Source organism: Arachis ipaensis, chromosome B05 (assembly GCF_000816755.2).
Source record: "Arachis ipaensis cultivar K30076 chromosome B05, Araip1.1, whole genome shotgun sequence".
Taxonomy (NCBI): Eukaryota; Viridiplantae; Streptophyta; class Magnoliopsida; order Fabales; family Fabaceae; genus Arachis; species Arachis ipaensis.
Window position 1 is genome coordinate 141,756,248 of NC_029789.2, and position 6,294 is coordinate 141,762,541.

A 6,294-nucleotide genomic window follows, 5' to 3' on the forward strand; every position below is an offset into this window, starting at 1 on the left:
AAATTAATAATTTGACTTTCATTTTAAAGTTATCATCCATTTTCATCAAGTTTGAGAGGAAAACTTGGAGGTGGTCCCATGCCACTATTTTTCCTTTTCTTCTAATTTCCATTGTCATTCAATCAATGGAAAATGAATTTTTCCTTACATTTACCTTTCTTGCATTTTCTATTGATCCAAACAGTACTTATAGTGTTATTTTGTATTGAGTTCACATAATAACCGCGCTAACTTCCCTTCGATCTTTTCTAAAAGAAAAAGTATAGGTATCAACATATTATCTGCCAATTTATTTGTCAACAATAATTAATTATTATATTTTAAACACATATATAAAGAGACACATCCAGAAAATATATCTATAAAGACATTTCTATTAAACACCGCCATAAAAAAGATATTTTTATTCCACATATAATAAATATTAAAAATTATTATATTTTGTAGAATTAAATTAAATATGTGTAAACTAAAGTTAAATTTAAAAGGTATTTTATTTAAAATAATTTGTAGTACAAAAGTTTTTGATGTCGGAGTTGTATAAAGTGATATTTTTATTTGGTGATTTGATTTTTGCATTTGTTTTAGTTGATGGACTTAGTCTTCTTATGTGGCCCTTGTCCTCTTTTTCTTATTGATTGTTGTTAGAGTTGTTGATTTCTTCTTTCTATAGTAGGTTCTTGTAAAGACATGTTCTTTATGAATTTTTTCTATTTTTGCATGTAAATTTTTCGTCCGAAGATGTGTCTTGAATTTGTATGAGTTTCTTTCTCTTTAATTTCTTGATGGGTATGTGAAGTGTTGGCAAAGTTGGTTCCTATAATCAATGAAATAACAATGATGTCTTGAATAAGTATTTTTTTTTTTTTAGTATTACTCGTTTTATTTGTTGTAATGGGTGTGTTGAGGTTCAATATTCTTGGTTAGAATAAATATCTTAATAATAGTGTATTGTTGACAACCTTTTTTGAGATTAAAATCATTTACTTTAACTTCAAATATAAGTGTAAGGTTGGACAAATTTTTCAATTGAGGTGGTACTTCAATGTCATTAATTTTTTAGAGTGTCATTAAATTTGAAACAATTGTGTTCAACTTTTTTTTCTTTGCCATCAAATAGTTGTAGCACTTTGATATGAAATAAGTATTTGGTTAATAACTAATGATTTGATAGATGGGATTATAAAAAGTATATAGAGTTACCTTATTAATATTGTGGTGTTTGATTACACGTGCCACAAATGTAGTTGTCTCCTTTTCATCTAATATAATTATTTTTAAGCAAAGTGGCTCCTCTTCATTTGTGGGCGTTAATGTTTTTTATAGACGAACCACGCAAACTTTGATCAACCAATGGTCTGTTTATTTGATAATATTGTCCAAAGAATGATGCTCTATTGAGTAAGTTTGAGATGTTGTGTAGTTGGAAAATAAATTTTTTGTGCTAAATTTGATGTAATTTGAGAGAATAGTGATAAGAGACTTATATAAGTTGGTCAAATGGTATGGAATTTGAATATTTGTAACGTAAAATTTATTATGATTAATAATATTATTATGACATTTGTAATATAGATGTTTATTATATTTAATCAGTTATTTATAGAAATTAATTATTGGGAATTACAAATTTATTGTATGAGGTCTGCTACACATACAATTCTTTTTGGCTTACAAGTCTTACAAGTTGGCACAAACCCAACAAAAAACACGCATTACACTCCCACATTCAAGAGTAAATAAACGCACGTTATTCAACCACTTCCTGTTTTCAAAGCGCGCTACTCACCATGCATTATAAATGACTCTTCTTCTTCTTCCTCCATGAAAACGAATTTCTTGCCAAATTTTAAGATAATAGAACTTCAGAAATACACCCAAACGATTACATAAATACACCCAAACGATTACAAAAATACATCCAAACGGTTACAGAAATACACCCAAACGATTATAGAAATACACCCAAAGGATTACAGAAATACACCTAAAGGATTACAAAACTACACCCAAAGGATTTAAGAAATACACCCAAAATTCGTTGAAGTACATCTTATGCATAATTCAGAACTCTTACTCTTTCTTCTCCTCGTCTTCTGCTGCTTTTTCTTCTTCAAAAATGATTTTAGAGCTTGATGTCAAAAAACAATGGAAATCGAGAATAACGAAGAAAGAAAACAGAGATAAAAGCACGTAAATGAAGAAGGAGAAAGAGAAAGCAAGAAACGAAAGAAAAGAAGAAGAAGAAGAAGAGGAAGATGAGGAAAAACGTGCAGCAAGAAGAAGAAGAAGGTGCAGTAAAAACGTGCAGTAACAGTTGAAGAAGGAGAAAGAGAAGGCAAGAAACGAAAGAAAAGAAGAAGAAGATGAGGAAGAGGAAGAAGAACGTGCAGCAAGAAGAAGAAGAAGGTGCAGTGAAAACGTGCAGTAACGGATGAAGAAGGAAAAAGAGAAGGCAAGAAACGAAAGAAAAGAAGAAGAAGAAGAAGAAGAAGAAGAAAAGGAAGAGGAAGAAGAACGTGCAGCAAAAAAAAAAGAAGAATGTGCACTTGTAAATACTTGTATAAAAAAACACTTGTATGTGAAGAATTTATCTTATTATATTGTTTATAACGGTAAGATATAATAAATATAGGGATATGGATTAAATGTCTTTGTAGGTTACAAATTTAGTTATATACTATTAATTTCTAATTACCGATATTTTTTATTTTTTTGTATATTTTATTTTTTTGCTGATTTGGAAATAATAGTTGATTTGGCAAAAATTGAGTAGTTGATTCTAAAATTTTGCCAAATAAGCGATTTTGCTGACATAGTATTAGTAGGAGGAGAAATTTGTCTTAAAAGTAATGCGGGTAAACCTATCCATCTACTTTTATATATTAAGAATAGATACACGGGATTCAAATTTTTAAGTCATTATCATCGTATTCAGAGTACATAGGAGTACACAAAAATACACAGACATGACTTCTTCAACATTGCTGACGACAATGGCAACCATTTTCATCGTCTCTAAAAATACACCGATACACAGGAATAAGTCATATTTAACAAGAATTTTTTTCATTATAAATGTGAGATATATTAGCTAGAGTTAGCTATCCTTGGCTATAAAATAGCAAGGTTCAAGTGTATGAGCATACGAGAAAAAAAAAAGGAGAGATTCTCTTAATAACAAATTCTTTTTCATCATGTTCCAGACTATAGTTTTCTTCGAATATTTGGTTGCTTGTGTTTTCCTAACTTGAGACCTTATAATCAACATAAATTAAAAATACGATCACAACCGTGTATTTTTGTTGGATATTCTAGTACTCAAAAAGGATACAAATGCATGATCTCCACTGGCAAAATTATTATATCCAGAGATGTTGTGTTTCATGAGAAAAAATTTCCTTCCTATAGTTTCTTTATTGCTAACAATTCTAGTTGTGATAGTACTACTGCTGCAGGCACTACTACTGAGATGCTTCCAATTATTGTCACTCTTCCTCCCTCTCAATTGAATCATTTTTCTATCTCTACAACAACCCAATCAGACCTCATAGCAGGCCCGTCTACTTCTACTTCTATTTTTCTAAGTGCTTCAATGAGTCATCAAGACATTAATACAGTACCTGATAAAAATTCTCTTATTCCTTCTTCATTTTTCACTAACCCAATTCCTATCTCAACAATTGAGGATGCTTTGCCCTTTGATAATACTACATTACCCCTCAATCACATTGTCCCTAATAATATTCATCCAATGCAAACTATATTTAAGACAGCAAGTACAAAACCAAGAGTGCTACATGCCAGCATCGATACTCATGACAATTCTGCTATACCACATCTTTTAAAATCGGTCACAGCTGCTCTTCAATCCACTCACTGGAAGGAAGCTATGCTGGCAGAACATAAAACATCAGTTCATCACAAGACTTGGAGTTTAGTAGAACTTCCACCAAATGAAAAGGTAGTTAGTTGCAAATGGATATTTGCCTTGAAGAAAAATGCTCAGGAGCAGGTTGTGAGACATAAAGCCTGTCTTGTGGCAAGAGGTTATACTCAAACTGCTGGGATTGATTTCGATCAAGTATTCTCACCTGTAATCAAGCCTGTCACTATAAGAATCATACTCACTCTTGCGTTATCAAAAGGCTGGAGAGTTAAACAATATGACTTCCACAATGCCTTTTTAAATGATATCCTCAATGAAACCATTTATATGTCTCAGCCTCCAGATTTTACACACTCAAATTCCCATCTTGTATGTAAATTATACAAAGTCATCTATGGCTTAAAACAAGCCCCTAGGACTTGGTACCTCACCATTACTGCTGCACTTAAACAATTTGGGTTCAACTTGTACTAAGTCTGATCCTTCACTTTTTACGAAATTTTCTTCTAATTCTACTATCTATATACTTATATACGTTGATGATATGTTAGTGACAGGGAACAATGACACTGAAATCACTTCTATCTTAAAGCAGCTTCATTCAACTTTTCTTCTAAAAGATTTGGAGGACTTAAACTTCTTTTTTGGCATCGAGGCTGTCACTCACTCACCTAATTTAATTTCTCTTAATCAAAGTAAATACATAAAAGAATTATTATGCAGGGTTGGTATGCAAGATGCTAAACCGATTAGCACTTCTATGATTAGCTCTTCAAAATTATCGGCAAATACAGGTACTCCTTTTGAGATCCTACATTGTTTAGATCAATTGTGGGGAGACTTCAATATGCCACTGTCACAAGATCAGACATCGTATTTGCAATAAACAAACTCAGCCAATTCATGTCAAAGCAGAGTCAAGATCAATGGATGGCGGCAAAGCGTGTTCTTCGATATTTAGCAGGTACAGTTGATCTTGCTCTTCAATTTCATAAGACTCACGATCTTTGTTTAATTAACTTTTCAGATTCGGATTGGGCTGCTGATGTTGATGATAGAAGATTTGTGTCTGGATACTGTGTGTACTTTGGAGCAAACTTGATTTCCTGGAAATGTTCAAAGCAACCCACTGTTAGCAGAAGCTCCAGCGAGGCTGAATTCAGGGTGTTGGCAGCTACTTTCTCTGAGTTAATATGGATTCAAATCCTACTTAGTGAACTAAAGCAGCCTTGCACTTCATCTCCCACAGTATTTTGTGATAACATGTCCACTGTATTATTAGCTTATAATCCCATCTTACATGAGCGAACAAAACATTTTGAATTGAATCTATATTTTATACGGAATAAGATGATTCAAGGACAGCTTGCTGTTACTCATATTCCAGGCTTAGAACAAGTAGCAGACATTATGACTAAGCCCATATCTCCATTGCTATTTAGCAAGTTCAAGAGCAAACTTCGGTTGGCACAAAAGCCTCCCTAAGTTTGTGGGGGGATGTGAGATATATTAGATAGAGCTAGATATTGGTTTCTCACCATAAGTCTTCTTTCTCTCTTTCTTCAACAAGTTTTAATAATAAATAAAAAAAAACCATTATTTTCCCTGTAAAAATATGATTTATTTCTGTGTACACTTGTGTATTTCTATATACTCTGAAAACGATGATAATGGTTGTCATTGTCCATTGTAAAGTTTAAAAATTTGAGTTAACCATTTTTTATAATTTGAAGGAGAGTTCACCAGAAATTATGCAAACTCTATAAAAAAATATAGAATTTGCCGAAGTACAACGAACTTGCTCTGAACTAGAAAAATTGTATTTGAAAAATTAACGTTAAAAAATGAAGTTTAGGAAAATAATAATTTTTTGGATTTTGTTTAGTAGACAATGACTTTTGTAAATAATGTGAACAATGGACTCTAGAATTGACCCAATAAAATAAAAAAAAAACATGGACTTTGCTATGTAGACAATAGTTTTTGTGAACAATGTGAATAATGGGCTTTAAAATTGGCCCCAATAAAGTAAAAACGCACTATATCCAAATTATTCATCTAAATCTTAATATTAAGATAATCATCCGCACACCTAATAAATTGAACATCCGATATATCTATTGTTCACATTGTTTAATATTTTCATTATCTACCTATATTTTTTTTAATTTTTTTATTTTATTTCAAAAAAAATCCAACGAGAGGGTGCTTTCCAAGCTCGGACTTTACCTTAGTGAAGTACATTTTAACCATATCTACTAACCTTGTAACTAAGGGCTAATAATTTGTGGTCGGTAAATGAATTGTTGATTAAGATCTTTTAAAACAAAAGTGTCAGTAAAATGATAAAATAATAATAAAATAAGACATTAATTAATTTTTGAAAAAAAAAGGGGTTTAATTTT